We start from the raw sequence: 26,599 nt of genomic DNA on the forward strand, positions 1-26,599 counted from the left end.
TGAATTTGTTATAATTAACCAATTGACAGAGCCATCAACCAGGCAGACATTGAATTATTTTATCATTTCCTGGACTGCAAGAATGCAAAGAATCCAAAGATTAACAAAGGTGAGATGAAACCCCTAAGGTACACCTGCAAAAGAAACTAACATTGAATGTATGGTCAAATAAAAAATATTGCGTTTGATAGTCTTGACATGAAATTAGATATTTATCATCCAGTTTATTCCCAGTTTATGCACCTAATCATAAAACAACTTGAGGTTGATACAAACCTGACACAGTTCCTCTCACTTTCATTTTGGCATTGAGAATATGAACTTATTTTTTCAGAAAAACTAAATAATATGTCTGTCTTTTAGACTTCAAAAAGTTAGCAAAAGTATTCACATTTGCAAAGCTTTTTTCTCTTGATAGTTGTAGCTTTTGGTTATAGTTGTTATTATTATGTTTTGTCGCACCATCAGTCAGATGTTCAGACTGGATTTGGCATTTTTGTCCAACTATTAAGTCCTTTCCAAGGACCTGGGATAGGTAGATGCTTGATGGTGTTACAGATCGCAGGATGTAATCTGTTTCAAGTAAAGCCACCTTTTGCAACTGACTGATGGTGAATTTGTCAATGCTCAAGGTGTTCAAATAGTGCTCCAGTTGTTTTGGGATTGCACCCAAGGTACCTATTATTATCGGTACTATCTTTGCTTTCTTTACTATTATTAATAACGTTCCCGCAAATAACCAGAATTCTCTAGGGGATATGCAGCTCAACTTCAAAAAAAATGCATAACAATTTAAAACATCATACAGTAAATCTTACATACAGTATGCTTATGTTATAGATGCATGATCTATTTAGGTAGAAAGTAAAAGTAAATCATTTTAAAATAAAATAAATTCATAGTTAATACAGGGACTTTGAACTGTTTGCAACTATTGTTGTCATGAACCTTAGATTTATACTTTGGCATGGCCAAAATTTTCTAAAGGATTTTTGTATCAGGTTGGATTTTTTCCCCCTTCTCTTTTTCAAATCACAGATTTACAATAAAAGGGAATATTGGTAGCTGAAGATTGAACTGTGAGGTCCTTGGTTGTTTTCTTGCAGATATTTCATTACCAAACTAGGTAACACCATCAGAATGGTGGTGTTGATGATGAAGAATAGGTAGAATGATGATGAGCACTAGCACTTAGTATGGTATTGAAACATCTGCAAGAAAACAACAAATCTCAGAAAGCATCCCAGATTTTCCTTCAAATCCTTTTAGATTTACTGTTTCTCTGCTTGGAAACAATTCTAGAGTGATCACTTGGTTCTGCAGTTGTCACTTGTTCACAGTGGCTCTGAATCTCCAACAGAATTCAGGCCAAAGCAGTGGTGATATTCAGCCAGTTTGGACCGGTTCGGGTGAACTGGTAGTGGCGACCTGCAGGTGGGCCTGCCCCGCCAACCCCCCCTGCCCACCCCCCCTTGTGCTATGCCATCCTATTTAGCCACATTTTCTCAGCTGCATGCATGTGTGCAAGCCACAGGCGTGAGCAAAGTGCATGTGCAGAAGGCCACACGTATGCACTGAAGGCTGTGTGCATGCGCTCACATTTTTGGTGCATGGCGAACCAGTGATAACATTATGTGAAACCCACCTCTGGGCCAAAGCCCTCCTGGTCAAACTCACTATGCATTGATCAATCTCAATTTTGCCAGTCCTTGGTACCAGTGGTGAGATTCGTACCACTTTGGGAGAACCGGTTGTTAACTTTCTGAGCAGCTTGGTGAACTGGCTGTTGGAAGAAATCATTAGGGCAGAGAACCAGTTGTTAAATTATTTGAGTCCCACCACTGCTTGGTACAACCTATCTGGTGCCATCCTGTTAACAAAAACCATGGTCCTAGGAACCAGGTGTCTTGTTTCTATATCATCTCCGTAGATATTGTTCTTTTCATGCCATTCTTCTTTACTTTTGTAGTCCTCTTCTATTGACTGGAGGGATAAATTGGAACGCTAATTGAGCCTCTGGGATCTTGAATTCCCTTCCTAAATAAAGTCCATGGTGATATAGTTGTAGCCGTTCTTTGAAGTATTCTTTTTCTCTACATTAGATTAGCAGGAAGATATAATTGTCAGTGGACTTATTACGACTTGGAAGTTGTTCTGTCACATCTCTAATCTATACTTCTGCCAGACAGCATACTTCATGAACCAATGGGTCCTGTCAGTACATATTTCTTTTGGTTCTTTATAGCGGTGGGCATTAAATTAATTGTCAATTTCACTGAAGTTAGCTCTATTGCTAGATTTCACTTAATGCATAATGCATGGTAAAATCTCTGGGTTCTGATCAGATCATTCCACAATGAAGTTAATGGGAAATTATATTAGAATTTACATTAATGTTGTCATTCCACAGAAATGTACACGCCAGAAAAAGTTACGTTTATATTAGGTGTGTACACAGACTTTTTCAAGTCATAGGCTGCACATGATCTTTGAATGGTATGCCAGGGACCAGGTTTCAATGAATAGGCAAGAAACAATAAATTTATTTTAATTCAGTACAATTAGTTACTCCCAGTTTCTCACATTGGACATTGTATTTCAGCAGCAATGTTTGTGGTGAGGTTCTAGAGATGAACCTAAGACTTTGAGTAAAGTGGAGACCTTGATGCTCTCTGAGGTTGTCTGCTTGCAGACATTTCAGTTGCACATCATCAGTCTGAGTGAGTGTGGGGTTTACTACTTGTTTATATAGAGTAGCCTGAAAACCCAGTAGAGTCTGCATTTCTGGCAGTCTTGGTAGAAGATCTGATTCTATTTCTTGTGAGGTGCAGCATTTCTCATGCCAGCAGACTATTCACCACAAAACTCAGACCACAGTCCTTTTTTCCCAACATAATTTGGGTAAGTACATTTCATAGCCCTGATACTATTTACTAAATCTGCACTATTATTAACCTTCTCATTGTTTCCATCGCCCATCTCCTTCCATTTATGACTGTATGACTGTAACTTTGTTGCTTGTATCCTTATGATTTATATTGATATTGCTTCCTGATTGCTTATTTGTAAGCATGATATGCTATGATAGTCATACTATGACTATCATTAAGTGTTGTACCTTATGATTCTTGATTAACATATCTTTTCTTTTATGTACCCTTTTATGCACCAAGACAAATTCATTGTGTGTCCAATCACACTTGGCCAATAAAAATTCTATTCTGTTCTGTTCTGTTCTGTTCTGTTCTCTTATACTCTACTCTACTCTACTCTACTCTACTCTACTCTACTCTACTCTACTCTACTCTACTCTATTCTATTCTATTCTATTCTATTCTATTCTATACAACTCCAAACCTAATGCTATCTAACCTTATGCAGTTAGGTACAGTCATTCTAGATTGTTCTTAATGCTTCCAACTAGGCAAACTATTTTCAAATTCAGGATGTGACAACAGTCCTATTGATCATTGTAGGCAATGATTTTTCTAAAGGTCTTTTGATGTGATTTGTGGTCCTGAATATTACTGCAAGATGAAAATATGAGATTAGCCCAGACATTTTTTTACGATGGGAACAATATTATGAAGATAAAGGAAATTTAAATTCATCCACCTGAAGTAATGGAACTTCATGCTGACTCAATCAAGACAGGCAAGGAATATTGAGCCGAATATTGGAAAGGTCAATATGTACAGAGCTTAACTGGAAAGACAATTGAATATTAATCCTAGTGATAACATAGCATCCTCTGATGCACTTGAGAAGACTCAGGGATATCTGTGTGGCATATAGAACTTCACAAAGGAGCAGAGAAGATTGAGGAAGAACTTCCCTAACTAACTCCATCTGCAGGCAAGTACAGACAATCCCAAATGTCTGTAGGAAGATATTTTGCACCCTGCTAACAGATTTGGTGATGTCAATAGCAATAGCAATAGCACTTAGACTTATACAAATTCCTTGTGTGTCCAATCACACTTGGCCAATAAAAAATTCTATTCTATTCTATTCTATTCTATTCTATTCTATTCTATTCTATTCTATTCTATTCTATTCCGCCTCACAGTGCTTAACAGCCCTCTCTAAGCAGTTTACAGAGTCAGCCTATTGCCCCCAACAATCTGGGTCCTCATTTTACCAACCTTGGAAAGATGGAAGGCTGAGTCAACCTTGAGCCTGGTGAGATTTGATCTGCCAAACTGCTGGAGATCAGCAGAAGTAGCCTGCAGTACTGCAGTCTAACTACTGTGCCCCTGCACTGTTTGTCAAATTGATAGAAGCAGGCAATAAAGAAACAACTTTCAAGAAAAGAAACACTGTGGGATTAGCCGGTTGTTAATCATAACCTAAAAAGAGCTGGCCAGTTCTCAGCCTGGAAAAGGATTCCACAACCAAATAATTATACTCAAGGAATGCATCAGATGTTTTGATTTTGCAGTAAGATTTGACAATGTCCATTGGCCACTCCTATGGAAGGCATTCATGCAGAAACCTGCTTATTTTAATAATATGTTTTTTTTATATCAGGGATATGAAGGATCACAATACTCTGTTCATGATAATGGCAAAATGTCCAAAGACTTGTATGTAATGGTGAGAGGCAGGGTTGCATTCCATCTCCTTTGCTCTTCAACATCCTGCTTGATGCAGTCATGTAGAAAGTTTGTCTAGTTGATGCAATGTCGAATCTGTACACAATGAATTCATCAAAGACATAATGATTGCTAATAAGAATGTGATTCTTGCAGACAACGAAGAAGAAGTCAATGCCATCCTACTTGATATAAAATGTTAACCATCAATATTGACAAGGCTAAGATATTTCCAACGGATGGCAGCCTTCTACTTTGATGGAGCTCAGCTTGAACAAGATGAGCAATTTAAATCCTCCACTCAATTATCCAAGAACGACAACAAGAACAACAAAAATAGCTGCCACTGCTTTTTATCAACAATCTAATCAGTCAGGCTGCCTCAGCCTTTGGAGCACTGACATGGTACCTATGGGGGGAAATCAGTCTAAGCATTGCTACCAAAATGTACATCTTCTGTGTCCATTAATACTACTTCTGCTTCTGCGTGGTGTAGAATCTTGATTCTTCAAAATGATTTGAAAAAGCACATTTTTTTTTCCAAAGGCGCTCCCTGTAGGGAGTAGGGATTTCAATCTATGATAAAATACAAATTGAAAACATTAAAGAATAGTGCTGCAATCATCTTATGGTAGTTAGTGAAATTCTGAAATATGGAATGTGCTGGCATTATCACGTCCATCACAAACTGTTGCTGACTTCCCTATTGATCGCTTTTGCAATTATAGCTCTTAGAGTAATTGACTCCAGAAAAATCTTGGCTGAAACATGTGGAGGAACATTTAGCAACCTGTAGACTCAATCAAGGGTAGTGTAACAGCTGTTCCACAATCCACAAAAATGGAAAAGTATGCAGCTGTAGGCAACTTCAGCGAAACTACAACACCTACAGCTATATACTGGTTACACAATGGATTATGACATAAAGCTAAAAAAATTAAATTCGTGCATCCCCGTTCTTCTGGTATCTTACTCATAACTCTTCTCTCCATTTCATTCCCAGGCTGCATGTTTTCTATTGTTCCCTCCGCCCCCAAAGAGCTGGATAAAGATTATTCAGGTAGTTAAGATTGGTTAAGATTGCTCTACAATAGCCTCAAAATCTTTTAAAAGTTAAAGGGAAAAGATAGAAAATACATTGGTTTTACTCCACAGTGAATTAAGGAAACAAAAACGGAAACCAAGAAAAAGGCATATAGGATGATGAAAGAATGGCAAGCCAAAGTCAAGGGCAGAATTTAATTTGTATTTTTAGAAGAGTGTGTTGCTGAATTTGGTGATCTTTGGACTGTAGGATGACAATGCCCTTATGCCAGGGATGTCAAACTAAAGGCCTGGGGACCTGTGAAGCCACCCTGGAAACAGCAAAGGATAAGCCCACTGGCCCCTCTGCTAGTGAAAATGGAGCTCATGCGCGGCCTTCCCAAGCTCTGTTTTCTCTGGCAGAGGGTTGCAGGAGGCCATCCCAGCCAAAAATGGAGCTTGCGAGGGCCACGCATGCCCCCCAAGCTCCATTTTCATTGGCAGAGGGCTGCAAGAGGTCATCACAGCTGAAAAGGGAATCATTTTTGCTAGCAGAGCACTCAGGCCACCACAGGCACCCCCCTGACATGAGTGGCATCATGCTGGCCAAGCCCACCCTGATCACATCCATCCTGGCCCCCCGAGGTCAAACACAACCCTCATTGAAATTGAGTTTGACACCCCTGTCTTATGCCAACCATATCATCCACCTCACCCCTTGACATCCACTCCACATACAGGCTTGGATCTCCCCCGACCTAATGGTGAACCTATAATCAATAAAACAAAAGTTCGCTCACCCTTTTCAGCCTATATCGACACATAGGCAGAAACAGGCAAAGCGTATCTCCCATTAGGAAATTGGCAAATATCAGAAACACGTGCAAAACAATAAATCAAGATATGGGAATCCTTTTACCCACACAACAGTGTCCCAATACCAGTTTCAAGAATCCAACATCTGTTCAAGCAAAGGAGACAAAAGGATTGTCACCACTGCAGGGTGAGAAACCTGCATTTTCTCCCCACTGAAGCCCGCACATTTCCTAGGGCAAACACACTGGCAGGCATATCCACAGAACTTATGAACAAGGAACCTGTTCCCCTGTAAGTATTGTTGCCTCTGTCTTTAAGGGGTGGCCACCTTTGAATTGCTGACCCATCTGTTTCACGGTCTGTCTTTTTGAATAAGTTCTACCTCTACTCTGAGCAATGGTCTGTTGCAGTGGTGGGATTCAGCCAGTCCACACCACTTCGGGAAAACCGGTTGTTAACTTTCTGAGCAGTTTGGAGAACTGGTTGTTGGAAGAAATCATTAGGGCAGAGAACCGATTGTTAAATTATTTGAATCCCACCACTGGTCTATTGTCTTTTGTGACCTGGCTTGGAATCAGACTGAAAATCTTCTAACAGGGCCATCAGCTTTTCAACAGAGTAGAATGGAAGATTTAGAAACAGTAACTAGAGAAACGCTGTTCCCCTCCATCATCCATCTTCACTTTAATTAATGACTGGATCTAGTTTATGACCTAATTCGGCCCCCCCTATATTTTGCAAAGGGGGAAACCGGAAACATGAAAACTCTAGAAACAATGAAAAAACAACGCGCATATGGTATGCCTTTTTTGGGGGGGCGGTGTTTCGATTTATTTATTACTTAGAGGAGAGGGGGGAAAAAGATTTCCCAGAAGCGAGGCAATATTAAAATATCAAATTGATAGTTCATGGCTTTCAGCTACAGGAATATCCATCTATCAGGTGAAGTCATGGAAACTTGCTGCCGCTGAGGTCTGCAGAGAGAGATCCCCTGGAGGTTTGCATTGCCCTTTTCTAAGACAATTCTTGTGTCTGTAAATTCTGTCTCGATGTCTTTGTGACCTAAGAAATGTGGCACAGGGTAGCAACTGAAGAAGAGATCAAAGATTGCTGAGAGGAAAAGTAAAAATAGGCTGGTGGTAGGGAACAATAAAGCAACGATTAGTGGAAGAAGCATAAACATTGTGAAAGAATAAACAAGAAACCGAAACTTGGATTAAAATTTAGAGAAAGAGTAATGCATAGTTGTGGAAGTAGGTGATGCTAAATTTATATTCCTACATAATTTCCTCTGCAAAGTCATGACTGATCATGCACAGACAATTCATGTTTTCAACTAGTCTGTTTTTCTGATCTAGATTTGTTTTTAAGGGGTGGGCATCTTCCACCTTTCTTTTTCTCAATGAACGATAGTGGGCAGGGAACAAAAATCTGTATGATCTTTACTGAAAGTTTAATCTGATCTTTAAAAGGAAAACAATAATCTGGGCTTCACTGTTTATAGCTGAGCCACTATGTGTTATTGGTCAATGGCATGCAGCTCAGAATCCACAAATTAGATTTCCTGCCAATAACTGTCTGAATATTGCCAAAAAAAACAACAACAACCCCTCAGAATAGAGTATTGGAGCAAAAATGAGAGCTACTTTACTCAGGGATTCTTTCTCCTATTTTAAGACAGTTTAATTATCAGAAATGGCTGGACATCCAAAGTGATTTTTCTACAGAGATTACAAGTCACAGATTTGAATCAAGTATATCTAAACATTGTATATAAAGAGTGGTACATTCTTTTCTTAAGAATGGGAGGGAGTCAATCATAGCAACCCGTTTCATTAATGTGTATATTAAAATAAACTTGCACTGGCTTCTGTTCAAATCTGAATTGCAATAGGCAAACAAGGTATAAACAAAACAGAATAAAAGATAATATTTCTCTGACATATTATGACATTTAAATGCTTATAGGATAGGCCAGAGATCTGAAGGAGACATCTTATGTCAGACTTTATCACTATCATTCAATTTTTTATTCTAAGATTACAACAATTTTCAAGTCATAAACATCAGATGTTTGTTCCCAGCAAATGATAAACAATCTTTTGAATTAATCTTTAATCCCCGTTAATTCATACTGTATACAATAGGAAGATCTGCAATTTAGTTTTGGGGGATGTATACCTTATTTTCTTCTGCACTTAGAGGCCAATAGTAAAAACAAATAACAGTGCTTATTTCAGTTATTTTAACTCAGGAGCCTTCAGCATTGGCACTAAGTTTATTCCCTTGGAATAGATGAATATTTTTGACATACTATGCAGTTTCTTCTCTTTGTAATTTCTTTGGGAGTTTGTATTTGCTTTTGGAACAAATTATATCATTTAGTTGCTGTAGTCCAGTCATGAGAATCCTCCCACCAGGCTTCAGTGATAACTATTAAATCAAATTTGCTTCCCTGAAATAAGATTTCAAACTTATCTTGCTTATTTCTATAGTCTGATGAGCATTAATATATAGACAAAAATGTCATGAAATTTATGAGTCAATATTCTTTCTAATTTTCCATGGAATGCTTTAATAGACCTTAGCACAGATTCTCCTCATTTAATATTGCAGTGTATGAGCTTTTCCAGATTTCTGTCTCCGTCTTTCGTAGGATTCAATTTAAAGTAACCTGATCACTATTGCCCTACTTTGATTAAACATGGTATTCCAGTCTACATAGATATGGTCCACAAAGGTGCTTTTTCAAAAGGCAACTGGCTTTTAGAAAGCCCAGTTCCCTTTTGAAAATGTATCTTTGGGACAACCATGACCTGGGTGACCAAGAATCTCCATTGACTTTGTGTGGACAATCATCATCCAGGAAAATTCAAAATCTGAAACCCTTAAATTCTGTCTCGATGTCTTTGTGACCTAAGAAATGTGGCACAGGGTAGCAACTGAAGAAGAGATCAAAGATTGCTGAGAGGAAAAGTAAAAATAGGCTGGTGGTAGGGAACAATAAAGCAACGATTAGTGGAAGAAGCATAAACATTGTGAAAGAATAAACAAGAAACCGAAACTTGGATTAAAATTTAGAAAGAGTAATGCATAGTTGTGGAAGTAGGTGATGCTAAATTTATATTCCTACATAATTTCCTCTGCAAAGTCATGACTGATCATGCACAGACAATTCATGTTTTCAACTAGTCTGTTTTTCTGATCTAGATTTGTTTTTAAGGGGTGGGCATCTTCCACCTTTCTTTTTCTCAATGAACGATAGTGGCGACCTGCAGGTGGGCCTGCCCGCCAACCCCTGCCCACCCCTTGTGCTATGCTATCCTATTTAGCCACATTTTCTCAGCTGCATGCATGTGTGCAAGCCACAGGCGTGAGCAAAGTGCATGTGCAGAAGGCCACACGTATGCACTGAAGGCTGTGTGCATGCGCTCACATTTTTGGTGCATGGCGAACCAGTGATAACATTATGTGAAACCCACCTCTGGGCCAAAGCCCTCCTGGTCAAACTCACTATGCATTGACCAATCTCAATTTTGCCAGTCCTTGGTACCAGTGGTGAGATTCGTACCACTTCGGGAGAACCGGTTGTTAACTTTCTGAGCAGTTTGGTGAACTGGCTGTTGGAAGAAATCATTAGGGCAGAGAACCAGTTGTTAAATTATTTGAGTCCCACCACTGCTTGGTACAACCTATCTGGTGCCATCCTGTTAACAAAAACCATGGTCCTAGGAACCAGGTGTCTTGTTTCTATATCATCTCCGTAGATATTGTTCTTTTCATGCCATTCTTCTTTACTTTTGTAGTCCTCTTCTATTGACTGGAGGGATAAATTGGAACGCTAATTGAGCCTCTGGGATCTTGAATTCCCTTCCTAAATAAAGTCCATGGTGATATAGTTGTAGCCGTTCTTTGAAGTATTCTTTTTCTCTACATTAGATTAGCAGGAAGATATAATTGTCAGTGGACTTATTACGACTTGGAAGTTGTTCTGTCACATCTCTAATCTATACTTCTGCCAGACAGCATACTTCATGAACCAATGGGTCCTGTCAGTACATATTTCTTTTGGTTCTTTATAGCGGTGGGCATTAAATTAATTGTCAATTTCACTGAAGTTAGCTCTATTGCTAGATTTCACTTAATGCATAATGCATGGTAAAATCTCTGGGTTCTGATCAGATCTGAATTGCAATAGGCAAACAAGGTATAAACAAAACAGAATAAAAGATAATATTTCTCTGACATATTATGACATTTAAATGCTTATAGGATAGGCCAGAGATCTGAAGGAGACATCTTATGTCAGACTTTATCACTATCATTCAATTTTTATTCTAAGATTACAACAATTTTCAAGTCATAGGCTGCACATGATCTTTGAATGGTATGCCAGGGACCAGGTTTCAATGAATAGGCAAGAAACAATAAATTTATTTTAATTCAGTACAATTAGTTACTCCCAGTTTCTCACATTGGACATTGTATTTCAGCAGCAATGTTTGTGGTGAGGTTCTAGAGATGAACCTAAGACTTTGAGTAAAGTGGAGACCTTGATGCTCTCTGAGGTTGTCTGCTTGCAGACATTTCAGTTGCACATCATCAGTCTGAGTGAGTGTGGGGTTTATTACTTGTTTATATAGAGTAGCCTGAAAACCCAGTAGAGTCTGCATTTCTGGCAGTCTTGGTAGCAGATCTGATTCTATTTCTTGTGAGGTGCAGCATTTCTCATGCCAGCAGACTATTCACCACAAAACTCAGACCACAGTCCTTTTTTCCCAACATAATTTGGGTAAGTATCATAGCCCTGATACTATTTACTAAATCTGCACTATTATTAACCTTCTCATTGTTTCCATCGCCCATCTCCTTCCATTTATGACTGTATGACTGTAACTTTGTTGCTTGTATCCTTATGATTTATATTGATATTGCTTCCTGATTGCTTATTTATAAGCATGATATGCTATGATAGTCATACTATGACTATCATTAAGTGTTGTACCTTATGATTCTTGATTAACATATCTTTTCTTTTATGTACCCTTTTATGCACCAAGACAAATTCATTGTGTGTCCAATCACACTTGGCCAATAAAAATTCTATTCTATTCTATTCTATTCTATTCTATTCTATTCTATTCTATTCTATTCTATTCTATTCTATTCTATTCTATTCTATTCTATTCTATTCTATTCTATTCTATTCTATTCTATTCTATACAACTCCAAACCTAATGCTATCTAACCTTATGCAGTTAGGTACAGTCATTCTAGATTGTTCTTAATGCTTCCAACTAGGCAAACTATTTTCAAATTCAGGATGTGACAACAGTCCTATTGATCATTGTAGGCAATGATTTTTCTAAAGGTCTTTTGATGTGATTTGTGGTCCTGAATATTACTGCAAGATGAAAATATGAGATTAGCCCAGACATTTTTTTACGATGGGAACAATATTATGAAGATAAAGGAAATTTAAATTCATCCACCTGAAGTAATGGAACTTCATGCTGACTCAATCAAGACAGGCAAGGAATATTGAGCCGAATATTGGAAAGGTCAATATGTACAGAGCTTAACTGGAAAGACAATTGAATATTAATCCTAGTGATAACATAGCATCCTCTGATGCACTTGAGGAGACTCAGGGATATCTTGTGGCATATAGAACTTCACAAAGGAGCAGAGAAGATTGAGGAAGAACTTCCCTAACTAACTCCATCTGCAGGCAAGTACAGACAATCCCAAATGTCTGTAGGAAGATATTTTGCACCCTGCTAACAGATTTGGTGATGTCAATAGCAATAGCAATAGCACTTAGACTTATACAAATTCCTTGTGTGTCCAATCACACTTGGCCAATAAAAAATTCTATTCTATTCTATTCTATTCTATTCTATTCTATTCTATTCTATTCTATTCTATTCTATTCTATTCTCTCTAAGCAGTTTACAAAGTCAGCACATTGCCCGCAACAATCTGGGCCCTCATTTTACCAACCTTGGAAAGATAGAAGGCTGAGTCAACCTTGAGCCTGGTGTGATTTGATCTGCCAAACTGCTGGAGATCAGCAGAAGTAGCCTGCAGTACTGCAGTCTAACTACTGTGCCCCTGCACTCTTTGTCAAATTGATTGAAGCAGGCAATAAAGAAAAAACTTTCAAGAAAAGAAACAATGTGGGATTAGCGGTTGTTAATCATAACCTAAAAAGAGCTGGCCAGTTCTCAGCCTGGAAAAGGATTCCACAACCAAATAATTATACTCAAGGAATGCATCAGATGTTTTGATTTTGCAGTAAGATTTGACAATGTCCATTGGCCACTCCTATGGAAGGCATTCATGCAGAAACCTGCTTATTTTAATAATATGTTTTTTTTATATCAGGGATATGAAGGATCACAATACTCTGTTCATGATAATGGCAAAATGTCCAAAGACTTGTATGTAATGGTGAGAGGCAGGGTTGCATTCCATCTCCTTTGCTCTTCAACATCCTGCTTGATGCAGTCATGTAGAAAGTTTGTCTAGTTGATGCAATGTCGAATCTGTACACAATGAATTCATCAAAGACATAATGATTGCTAATAAGAATGTGATTCTTGCAGACAACGAAGAAGAAGTCAATGCCATCCTACTTGATATAAAATGTTAACCATCAATATTGACAAGGCTAAGATATTTCCAACGGATGGCAGCCTTCTACTTTGATGGAGCTCAGCTTGAACAAGATGAGCAATTTAAATCCTCCACTCAATTATCCAAGAACGACAACAAGAACAACAAAAATAGCTGCCACTGCTTTTTATCAACAATCTAATCAGTCAGGCTGCCTCAGCCTTTGGAGCACTGACATGGTACCTATGGGGGGAAATCAGTCTAAGCATTGCTACCAAAATGTACATCTTCTGTGTCCATTAATACTACTTCTGCTTCTGCGTGGTGTAGAATCTTGATTCTTCAAAATGATTTGAAAAAGCACATTTTTTTTTCCAAAGGCGCTCCCTGTAGGGAGTAGGGATTTCAATCTATGATAAAATACAAATTGAAAACATTAAAGAATAGTGCTGCAATCATCTTATGGTAGTTAGTGAAATTCTGAAATATGGAATGTGCTGGCATTATCACGTCCATCACAAACTGTTGCTGACTTCCCTATTGATCGCTTTTGCAATTATAGCTCTTAGAGTAATTGACTCCAGAAAAATCTTGGCTGAAACATGTGGAGGAACATTTAGCAACCTGTAGACTCAATCAAGGGTAGTGTAACAGCTGTTCCACAATCCACAAAAATGGAAAAGTATGCAGCTGTAGGCAACTTCAGCGAAACTACAACACCTACAGCTATATACTGGTTACACAATGGATTATGACATAAAGCTAAAAAAAATTAAATTCGTGCACCCCCGTTCTTCTGGTATCTTACTCATAACTCTTCTCTCCATTTCATTCCCAGGCTGCATGTTTTCTATTGTTCCCTCCGCCCCCAAAGAGCTGGATAAAGATTATTCAGGTAGTTAAGATTGGTTAAGATTGCTCTACAATAGCCTCAAAATCTTTTAAAAGTTAAAGGGAAAAGATGGAAAATACATTGGTTTTACTCCACAGTGAATTAAGGAAACAAAAACGGAAACCAAGAAAAAGGCATATAGGATGATGAAAGAATGGCAAGCCAAAGTCAAGGGCAGAATTTAATTTGTATTTTTAGAAGAGTGTGTTGCTGAATTTGGTGATCTTTGGACTGTAGGATGACAATGCCCTTATGCCAGGGGTGTCAAACTAAAGGCCTGGGGACCTGTGAAGCCACCCTGGAAACAGCAAAGGATAAGCCCACTGGCCCCTCTGCTAGTGAAAATGGAGCTCATGCGGCCTTCCCAAGCTCTGTTTTCTCTGGCAGAGGGTTGCAGACCATCCCAGACAAAAGTGGAGCTTGCGAGGCCCCCGCATCCCCCCCAAGCTCCATTTTCATTGCCAGAGGGCTGCAAGAGGTCATCACAGCTGAAAAAGGAATCATTTTTGCTAGCAGAGCACTCAGGCCACCACAGGCGCCCCCCTGACATGAGTGGCATCATGCTGGCCAAGCCCACCCTGCTCACATCCATCCTGGCCCCCCCAGGTCAAATACAACCCTCATTGGAATTATGTTTGACACCCCTGTCTTATGCCAACCATATCATCCACCTCACCCTTGACATCCACTCCACATACAGGCTTGGATCTCCCCCGACCTAATGGTGAACCTATAATCAATAAAACAAAAGTTCGCTCACCCTTTTCAGCCTATATCGACACATAGGCAGAAACAGGCAAAGCGTATCTCCCATTAGGAAATTGGCAAATATCAGAAACACGTGCAAAACAATAAATCAAGATATGGGAATCCTTTTACCCACACAACAGTGTCCCAATACCAGTTTCAAGAATCCAACATCTGTTCAAGCAAAGGAGACAAAAGGATTGTCACCACTGCAGGGTGAGAAACCTGCATTTTCTCCCCACTGAAGCCCGCACATTTCCTAGGGCAAACACACTGGCAGGCATATCCACAGAACTTATGAACAAGGAACCTGTTCCCCTGTAAGTATTGTTGCCTCTGTCTTTAAGGGGTGGCCACCTTTGAATTGCTGACCCATCTGTTTCATGGTCTGTCTTTTTGAATAAGTTCTACCTCTACTCTGAGCAATGGTCTGTTGCAGTGGTGGGATTCAGCCAGTCCGCACCACTTCGGGAAAACCGGTTGTTAACTTTCTGAGCAGTTTGGAGAACTGGTTGTTGGAAGAAATCATTAGGGCAGAGAACCGATTGTTAAATTATTTGAATCCCACCACTGGTCTATTGTCTTTTGTGACCTGGCTTGGAATCAGACTGAAAATCTTCTAACAGGGCCATCAGCTTTTCAACAGAGTAGAATGGAAGATTTAGAAACAGTAACTAGAGAAACGCTGTTCCCCTCCATCATCCATCTTCACTTTAATTAATGACTGGATCTAGTTTATGACCTAATTTGGCCCCCCCTATATTTTGCAAAGGGGGAAACCGGAAACATGAAAACTCTAGAAACAATGAAAACAACGCGCATATGGTATGCCTTTTTGGGGCGGTGTTTGATTTATTTATTACTTAGAGGAGAGGAAAAGATTTCCCAGAAGCGAGGCAATATTAAAATATCAAATTGATAGTTCATGGCTTTCAGCTACAGGAATATCCATCTATCAGGTGAAGTCATGGAAACTTGCTGCCGCTGAGGTCTGCAGAGAGAGATCCCCTGGAGGTTTGCATTGCCCTTTTCTAAGACAATTCTTGTGTCTGTAAATTCTGTCTCGATGTCTTTGTGACCTAAGAAATGTGGCACAGGGTAGCAACTGAAGAAGAGATCAAAGATTGCTGAGAGGAAAAGTAAAAATAGGCTGGTGGTAGGGAACAATAAAGCAACGATTAGTGGAAGAAGCATAAACATTGTGAAAGAATAAACAAGAAACCGAAACTTGGATTAAAATTTAGAGAAAGAGTAATGCATAGTTGTGGAAGTAGGTGATGCTAAATTTATATTCCTACATAATTTCCTCTGCAAAGTCATGACTGATCATGCACAGACAATTCATGTTTTCAACTAGTCTGTTTTTCTGATCTAGATTTGTTTTTAAGGGGTGGGCATCTTCCACCTTTCTTTTTCTCAATGAACGATAGTGGGCAGGGAACAAAAATCTGTATGATCTTTACTGAAAGTTTAATCTGATCTTTAAAAGGAAAACAATAATCTGGGCTTCACTGTTTATAGCTGAGCCACTATGTGTTATTGGTCAATGGCATGCAGCTCAGAATCCCACAAATTAGATTTCCTGCCAATAACTGTCTGAATATTGCCAAAAAAAACAACAACAACCCCTCAGAATAGAGTATTGGAGCAAAAATGAGAGCTACTTTACTCAGGGATTCTTTCTCCTATTTTAAGACAGTTTAATTATCAGAAATGGCTGGACATCCAAAGTGATTTTTCTACAGAGATTACAAGTCACAGATTTGAATCAAGTATATCTAAACATTGTATATAAAGAGTGGTACATTCTTTTCTTAAGAATGGGAGGGAGTCAATCATAGCAACCCGTTTCATTAATGTGTATATTAAAATAAACTTGCACTGGCTTCTGTTCAAATCTGAATTGCAATAGGCAAACAAGGTATAAACAAAACAGAATAAAAAAGATAATATTTCTCTGACATATTATGACATTTAAATGCTTATAGGATAGGCCAGAGATCTGAAGGAGACATCTTATGTCAGACTTTATCACTATCATTCAATTTTTTATTCTAAGATTACAACAATTTTCAAGTCATAAACATCAGATGTTTGTTCCCAGCAAATGATAAACAATCTTTTGAATTAATCTTTAATCCCCGTTAATTCATACTGTATACAATAGGAAGATCTGCAATTTAGTTTTGGGGGATGTATACCTTATTTTCTTCTGCACTTAGAGGCCAATAGTAAAAACAAATAACAGTGCTTATTTCAGTTATTTTAACTCAGGAGCCTTCAGCATTGGCACTAAGTTTATTCCCTTGGAATAGATGAATATTTTTGACATACTATGCAGTTTCTTCTCTTTTGTAATTTCTTTGGGGAGTTTGTATTTGCTTTTGGAACAAATTATATCATTTAGTTGCTGTAGTCCAGTCATGAGAATCCTCCCACCAGGCTTCAGTGATAACTATTAAATCAAATTTGCTTCCCTGAAATAAGATTTCAAACTTATCTTGCTTATTTCTATAGTCTGATGAGCATTAATATATAGACAAAAATGTCATGAAATTTATGAGTCAATATTCTTTCTAATTTTCCATGGAATGCTTTAATAGACCTTAGCACAGATTCTCCTCATTTAATATTGCAGTGTATGAGCTTTTCCAGATTTCTGTCTCCGTCTTTCGTAGGATTCAATTTAAAGTAACCTGATCACTATTGCCCTACTTTGATTAAACATGGTATTCCAGTCTACATAGATATGGTCCACAAAGGTGCTTTTTCAAAAGGCAACTGGCCTTTAGAAAGCCCAGTTGCCTTTTGAAAATGTATCTTTGGGACAACCATGACCTGGGTGACCAAGAATCTCCATTGACTTTGTGTGGACAATCATCATCCAGGAAAATTCAAAATCTGAAACCCTTAAATTCTGTCTTCCTGTTTCAGAGGAAGTGTCTCAAGAATTTCCTGGAATGTTGTTGTTATTGTTTTCCCTCCTGGAATACATGATTTTGGCTCTTAATGGTTCATCATTTTCTGGAGGTAAATCTTCAGGATCAGGAAATGTTTTGTGATATTTCAGACATGGTGTGTTGATCTCCAAATGAGTGGGAAAAAAACAGAATTTCTAGGAATAGAGGACCATTCATTTTATAGTCTTTACATCACCATTCACTTAATCAATAAGAAACAATTAATCACTTACAATGGGTAAGCAGCAGCATACAGCATGTCTGGTTATTTTGTTCCCTTTCTTGCCTTTTCCTTGTTGAATTCTAAACTATTATCTCCCACTATTCACCTTTCAAGGTATTTCATAGTAAATGATTTGTAATTGATTTTGATTTGTACTTAACAAACCAGAATGACAGAAAAGTAAATAACAGTCATCGAACAAGAATGTATTATCTTTTCTATCCATGTGGACTGACTGGGCTTGTGAAATGTGAAGGGAATACCTCTGTTTTGCCCTTATCTGATATTGCAGACTAAGTAAAACTGCATGAGATATTGCCCTGATTGGCAATAATTCTCCATAAATAAATGAACAGAATGGGCTTGATAGCACAGGTAGAAAAGTAAAGAACGCATTTTTTTTTTAATTCAAAAAGTTTTACAAAAAAAATCCCCCCCCCTTTCCCCCCAACCCCTCTCCCTTCACAAACCCCCTCCCCTCTCCCCCCCTGGCTTCCCGGAACAAACACAAGGTATAGTTAAAAATAAAACAACCATATGCTAAAAAAATTTTTTTTCCCAAAACTATTATACCAATTCTCCCTCTCTAGCTCTGACTTCCTCCTTACATAACCAAAATCCTTCAAAAAATTAACAATAAACAGTAATAAAATATATAGATCAGTAGAACAAATTAATCCTAAAATATTTAAAACCAGCTAAAGCATAAAAATCCAATCCAATTCAGAGAATATCTCCTTATAACTTCTATAACCATATAATTTTCCCCCCAAGTCTTTCTTACATAAGATCTTTCGAGAATATTCTATTTAAAATTCAATACAACAGATTATAGAATTTCAATACAGGGAAATTACAATATCTGTTCAACTTTAGTCCTTCCTCGTCAAAATCCAGTATAAATCCAAATATCTAGTCTTTTATGATGGTTATAAAACATATAATCAACCCATTTCTTCCAAATCTTCCTTACGTATTGTCTTTCAGAAAGACTAAAATCTTTTCTGTTAATATTTCAAAAAAATTCTTTCAAAATGATACTTTTGTCTCTTGCCATTTTGATGCATTAGTCTCTGTCTTTCCTTCATTACTCCTTTTGAAAAGTCAGTCACAATATTTCCTAATAGTTCCTTATGTCCAAGAATCCACGAGTTACTGCCGTATATTCCCTCAATCCGAAAAGAGAACTCTTGGAAAGCATTAACCCTGTGAATTTTTCCATTTCGGGAGACAGCCTCCTGTAGCACAACTTCAGGCTTTTCATCCAAACTTTTTAAAAAAGGCTTCTTTACATCCATTCCATATTCCAAGTCCTGATTACTTTGGTTAATTTCCTCCAAACTCTCATCCAAAACGCCTCCATTTTTTTCCAATTCGTATTGTTGAATAATTAAATACATTCTTTCTGTATAATCCTGTATAAAGTCACGAATCCATTCTTCTGAAAAAACCTTCATGGCAAAGTTCTTGCTGAAAATCCCCTTATGAAATACTTAAACAAACTAAAATAATCCAACAATCCACAGTCCAGTACAATAAGATAAAATCTCCATTCAGTTTCACTTTCTCAACAAGTAAATGCCATTTTATTTCATTGTGTTGATTGTAGATGAGAGAAAAAAAAATTATTATTTTTTTAAAAGAAAAAATAGAAGTCAGATTTAATACTTGCAATTTAAATGACTGATCTCCTGTGTTTTATTCCGTCTGCTTATAAATATCCATAACAATCAATTGAAGCAGAAGTGGTCGCTCTCTTCTCTGTCTGCTTAAAGCAGAAACACACTGGGGCTGGAGCTTTGCAGAAGGAATTCAGGGAACTTTCCCTTTCGAGTTCCCCAAACGGGGCCTCTAGAGAGAGCTCTACCCTTCCCTCTTCTGCTCTTTCCCTTCTCCTTACCGGGGAAGGTACTTTCAGCCGTTGATTTCGCCGGCTTTTACAGAATCCCAGCGCGGGCGCCCTTAGGGCGTCCTTCGGAGAGAGCGGAGCCACCAGAAGCCTCGTAAAGAACGCATTTTGTGCACTACTAAAATTATGATTTTTTTCCCCACTGCATTTTGACTGATTTAAATCTTTTGGAAATTTATACCGATGTGATTATTAACTAATGTGCTAATTGATTTATGTGTCCATGTGATTAGAGAACAGGAAGATAAACAATATTATAAGATATGGGATTTATTTTATCAATGGTTAGATAAATAGAATAAATAGAATAAATAGAATAGAATCATCTACTGTAATGTCCTTCCTGTTAAAGACTACTTCAGCTTTAATTGCAATAATACAAGAGCAACCAATAGAATTAAACTTAATGTTAACCACTTTAATCTAGATTGCAGAAAATATGACTTCTATAACAGAATCATCAGTGCTTGGAATACTTTACCTGACTCTGTGGTCTCTTCCCATAATCCCAAAAGCTTTAACCAAAAACTTTCTACTATTGACCTCACCCCATTCCTAAGAGGACCATAAGGAGCGTGCATAAGAGCATAAATGTGCCTACTGTTCCTGTCCTATTGTTTTGCTTTTCTTCTTCATTCATATATATATATATATATATATATATATATATATATATATATATATATATATATATATATGTATATGTATATATATATATATGCTTATTCCTCCTATTATTTACTCATATATATGTTTATACATTATATAATCTTTTCTGTATGATACATATATATTGTTGTGACAAAATAAATAAATAAATAAAAAAAATATGTTAATGAAGTTTGATAGAGGTTTCTATAAAGTAAGAATTGTCGAAATACATACTGATTTAAGATGATGAAATGAATGATGCAACACAAATTAGAACATTTTATATGAAATGAGAGAAGAAATACTTAAATAAATGATTAATTGACCAAAACATTGGGATATATATTAGATTGGTAAAATGTAAAATTAGATAAATCATATGTTATGAAGATGGTGAAATTGCATAAAAGATTTGTAACCAACCAACTGACACACTGTTTGCATTTATATTGAAGATGTTTTTATGTATGTTTGTTAAAAAAACATTCTTTACAAAAAAAAAAAGTCTATGTGGTGAAACAAGGAGAGAGAGAGAGGGTGGGGAGTACTGAGGAAAGAAGGAATGAAGAGAATAGTGAATGACCAATAAAGCAAAGTTTATTTGTGTCAGAAGCATCACGATATATGAAATAAAATAAAAAATACAAGATTAAAATATGTACAAATGAAACTGATCTTGCCCAGAAACTAGAACATTAATTGTGTTCTGTACATTGCCACAAGGGCTTCAAGTGCACATGGATCAGGACACAAAAGGCTATTGAGGTTATCAAGTTATATAGAAAGAATGAATGAGGAGAAAACTACCAAGAAGGAAAACTAAATGTGTGAAAAGGAAGGGTAAAGTCTTAAAATAAATTAATTATAGTTATAGTTTTATTTCCTTTTCTTCTTCTTAACAGATGCCTTTATTTTTTGGACTATTATCAATAACTCTTTTTCTGCACACTGCGTAACGTTGTGTTTTTTTATTTATTTATTTATTTATTTATTTATTTATTTATTTATTTATTTATTTATTTATTTATTTATTTATTTATTTATTTATTTATTATTTAGATTTTTATACCGCCCTTCTCCCAAAGGACTCAGGGTGTACAGCCAAATTAAAACAATACAATATACAATTTAAATTTAAACAGATTAAAATAACATATTCTATAATGGCCGAAAAATTTAAAAACCATCAAATTTGACCCAATAAAACAGAATACCCAATTTAAAATTATTAAAATTCAAAACATTCAAAATTTAAAAATTAAGAATTAAGCCAGGAAGGAAGGCTGGTTCATTCTGAGCTAGGATAAGAAAAAAGAAATGATTGAAGCAGAAGTGAAGTTTATTTTCAAGAGCACAATTGAAAAGGCAAAGTACCAGGTCAGTTATTGAAAGTGGCCCCCTGAGCTCTCCCTTCCAATTCTTAGCAAGTGTAATTGTCTGGGAACTTTAGAATTAGGTACCCCGCTGAGTTTTCTGCTTTTTTCCTACTCATTAGCATTATTGATGTCCATCCATCGTGTTCAAAGAGGACCTTGACATCTAACAGGTTGTGGGCTGTCCACGGTGTGTCCACAGGTGGCTGGTAAGGCCTATACAGGCACGAAATGTTCTGCCCTATGTCAGGCAGACAAGTGTGGGCACCATCGTTGCAGCATTTGCAGCTCTGGCTTTGTGGAGTGCTCGCTTCTCTTGTGCTATGGTTGTTCTTCTGTCTTCAGATGTCTGGCAGCCTTGGTGGATCAATATGTGTCATGTCAATCGATCTTGTGCCAGGGTTTCCCAGGAGATGGTGTCAATATCCAGGAACTTGAAGGAGGCTTTCAACATGTTTTGGTATCACTTCATCTACCTCCCCCCCCCCCGTACAATCACTTTCCTTGAGACAGCTCACCATAAAGGAGCTATTTAGGGATATGGTGGTCTGGCATCCAGCATGTCTGGACTTTCATCAGCAGGGTAAGAACTGATGGGAGCCCTGCTCTGGAGAGGACTTCTTTGTCTGGCACCTTGTCTTGCCACCGGATCCTCAGAGGTCTACGAATGCAGGTCATGTGGAACTGGTTCAATTGCCTAGTGTATCTCCTATATGCAGTCCAAGTCTCAGTGGCATACATCAGGGTAGTTAGCACTACTGCTTGGTAGACTTTGAGCTTTGTAGCAAGGGTTATTCCATGTTGGTCCCACACGTTGGTCAGTAGTCTGCCAAATGCAGAGGTTGCCTTGGCAATTCTGCAGTTGACCTTGATGTCAATTATCACTCCACAGGAGAGGGTGCTGCCAAGGTATGTAAATTGGTCCACTGCTTGCAGCTCTTGGTAGGATCTTGGTGTTGGGCTTTTGGAGCTGGTTGATTCATCACTTCAGTCTTCTTTGTGTTGATGAGGAGGCCAAAGTTGTCACATGCTGCTGTGGAGTTGTCGACACTGGCTTGCATTTCCTGCTCTGATCCAGCATTCAGGGCACAGTCATAAGCAAAAAGGAGGTCTCCTTTATCTTGGTGACAGCCTGGAGTCTTTGCAAGTTGAACAGTTTCCCATCAGTCCTGTATCTCAGGCTAACTCCCAAGGAACTGTTCTGGAAGGCATCTGACAGCATGGCTGAAAACATGATGCTGAACAGGGTTGGTGCCAACACACAACCTTTTTTGATGCTGTTTGTAACGGGAAAGGCCTCTGAAGCTTCTTTGTCTTCTAAAACACGAGCTGTCATGCCGTCATGGAACTGAACTACCATCAGTACAGATTGGAAGTGTTTAGCCCAACATTGTAGGATCAGAGTATTCTCAGTAATGAGAGTTGTGCCATCTGAGTCTAGTAGAGGAGAGTTCCCTGAGGGCTGAGGTCCATACAAGGATCTGAGGGCTTTGTAGAACCATTTGGCATCGTTTCTATCAGCAGATTTCTGAATTTCATCTGCTTTGGCACTCAACCAGGAGTCCTGCATCTTGAGAAACTTGCTCTGTACGGTCCTGTGAGTGTTGTTGAAGGTATTTTTCTTAGCTGTTGACGATGGGTCATTTTGATAAGCATGGTGAAGGCGGTGTTTTTCAGCAAGTAGGGCCTTGATTTCTTCACCATTTTCATCAAACCAGTCCTGCTGTTTCCTGTGTAAGGGTCCAAGAACCTTTAGTGCAGAAGACTGCACAATATCCCGGAAGCATTCCCAGTTCTTCTTAGCATTTCCCTCTAAATGCAGCCATAAGAGTTTGTTGTCAAGATCTTCTGCTAGTGAAGCTGCTGTGTTGGGGTTCTTCAGTTTATTGACGTTAATCTGTTTAATCACACCTTAGTTTTCCTGAGGATGTCTCTTTGGTTTGATGTGAAAGCTTAATTTGGAGATGATGAGCCTATGATCAGTCCAAGAGTCAGCAGTCGGCATGTCCTTGGTCACCCTTAAATCCTGTCTGTCTTTCTTCCACACGATAACATAATCAATAAGATGCCATTGCTTGGAGCATGGGTGCATCCAGGATGTCTTTTTGTGAGTCGGCAGGTGGAAATTGGTATTAGTGATTGTGTGCCGTATATGTCTTCTATAGCAATAGGCCATTGCTGTTACATTTGCCAATTTCATTTTTTCCAATGATCCCAGGCAGAATGATCTGATCCTACTCTCGTATTGAAATCGCCAAGTAGAATCAGCCTGCCAGTGTGCTTCATGGATGAGAGTAGGGCATCGAGATCTTCATAAAATTTTTCCTTTACTTCACCCATCATTGTGGGTGTGTACACGCTGATCCATGTGGCTTATTTTCCTCTCGGCAGTGGGAGATGCACTGAGTTCTCATGAGTTGGTTGTTCATGCCCAAGACTGGCAAGTTTGTGGACAAGATTATTCTTAACCGCAAAGCCACATTTACGGCGTTTGTTAGTGCTGTGTCCACACCAGAAGGATGTATATCCGCCTCCTGTTTCTGTGAGCTGACCTTCGTTGAGTTTCACACAGGACTGCAATGTCAATGTTAAATCTTGCAAGCTCTCTGGCGTCCCGGGCTTTTGTTCTTTCTGGTTGATCTGCTAGGGGTTGTCTTGAAGTGTGCTTAGGTTCCATTTCCAGTACGTTTTCTTTGAAGGTTTGTTATTTGACCGCATGAAATAGGATCCCCTCTAGCCACAGTAAGCTGGCTAGGGTTCTATGAAGCAGCAATGTTTAGGGCACCTTTTTTAGCCCCTTCCTCTTATTGAGGAGCAGTGCAGTCCTAAAGACAGCTGCTCAGTCACTCAGGTAGTTGCTGAATCCATCTGTTGCTTCGGTCAGCAAAAAGACGACCACTAGACCTGAGCTGACTGTGTGAGGGTCCATGGCTACAGATCCCAGTGTATCCACATCTGCTGTTTTGTTGCTTGCCCATCACCACAGGACTTTAAAGGTTTTCGGGAGTTGGGAAGTATCAAGACTTGTGCGTGGATTTGATTAAAGTGAGAGGGAGATGCACACAGTCAGCCTCACTCTCTCTTCCCAGATTCCATCTTGCTCCAATGCTCCAATCACAGTCGCTTGCGGAGACCGCCTTCATGACCATTGTCCTATTCTGGTAGGTTTCGTCTGTTCAATCCACTGGAATCTGTCTTCACATGCTCGGGATAGACAAGTCCCTATCTCACAGAAGGTCAGTGACTTAACGGCTACTCTCAACCTGGTTTAGCCAGCCTATCAAAACTGTTGCCCAGGGTGTGGCCGCTGTGCATGCTACAGCTACTAGGAGCACAGGTGAGAGCTGAGTGACAGGTGGGAACCAAAAGTGGACGAGCTTCCCCAAAGGGATGCAACTTGCCCCTACACCAGAGGTGCTACCCCTCCCTGAACACCCCATACACCCCATTAGCATTATAGATAGAAGTGGAAGTCTCATGGGGGGAAAGGAACTTTTGTTTATTAATGGGTGGACTCACCGGCATACTTATAGGAATGTTTTACTGAACGGGCTGCTGACTTCAGCCAATTTCAAATTCTTTGTCAAGTTTGTTACCTTTGTTACAAATGTAATTCCTAACCTTTTGCCCTGGAAATGGAAGGGAGATTGAATGAGGGAAACAGAAGGAAGACCGAAAGGTAGGCTGGGGGGTGGGTTTGATTTCCTTCCTACAACTGCTTACCCTGAAGGAAAATAACATGATACATTACACATTGGAGATTGTTACAGCATTGGAACTATGAAGCAAATACAACTATAGCAAGAAAATAACATTGATTTATTTCTTGGGTATCACAGAGAGCTCACTAGATGGTGGACTGTTGTTTGCAAAGAATTAATTTCATAAGAAAAGCTTTTAAAGACCATTTTAACAAAGTTCTAATGATAACTTGGGGAAATTATTTGGATAGGCAGTTCTTGGTCTGTCTGGACATGTTTTTTTTTTTAATTTTATGTGTTTGGACATAAAACACATTTTATTGACCCATACTGTAATCACCCTGGCAACTCCTATTATGTCAGTGCCATTTATGGGTTTATAAATGTTCAGTTTTTAAGAAAATCTTGTTTCATCTCTCTTCACTGGTCTCCTTTTTTTAAAAAAAATCTAAATTAAAACCTTGTCTGATTGTATTACTAAAGGACGGAGATGCTAGAAAGACACTTTGGACTTTAAGTTCACAGTAATTCATTAGTTGCTAGAGAGACAAAACACTGCAACAGATCCTTTCACAATAATCAAAGGAGTCAATGAGATAACAGCATCATGATGTCCAAGTCAGCAGAAAGATTGTACAGGACTATAATACTTCCTTATTGATCTCTCACAAACTCTTTTCAGTGCAGCCAATTGCACCCCCTACCCCCCCCACACCCCAAATTAAATATAGTCTTTTACAATGCTGGCAGAGTAGTTTGGTCACAATAAAAAGCAAGCAGGAGCAGCTGAAATAGCTGCAAACAAGCACCTTCTGTACATTTCCTATCGAACAAAACATGAACAGCCCTGTTTGAATTCATCTAGCTTCACTTCACAAATATTTTCCCCCTTAGCAGTGGTTAAAATAAAATAAAAAAACCACTACAACAAAAATTACCAAAATGAATAGGCATGAACTAAATCTGAATGATAGGAACCTTCTGGCTAATTCATTGATTACTATTCCCCAGCAGCCATTAATTGGTAGCCACTGAAAAATGATACCACCTGGGCAGAGGGAAAGGATGTACCTTAATAGGTACAAAATTAG

The sequence above is a fragment of the Ahaetulla prasina genome, chromosome 2 (genome assembly GCF_028640845.1).
Source record: "Ahaetulla prasina isolate Xishuangbanna chromosome 2, ASM2864084v1, whole genome shotgun sequence".
In the NCBI taxonomy this organism is placed as follows: Eukaryota; Metazoa; Chordata; class Lepidosauria; order Squamata; family Colubridae; genus Ahaetulla; species Ahaetulla prasina.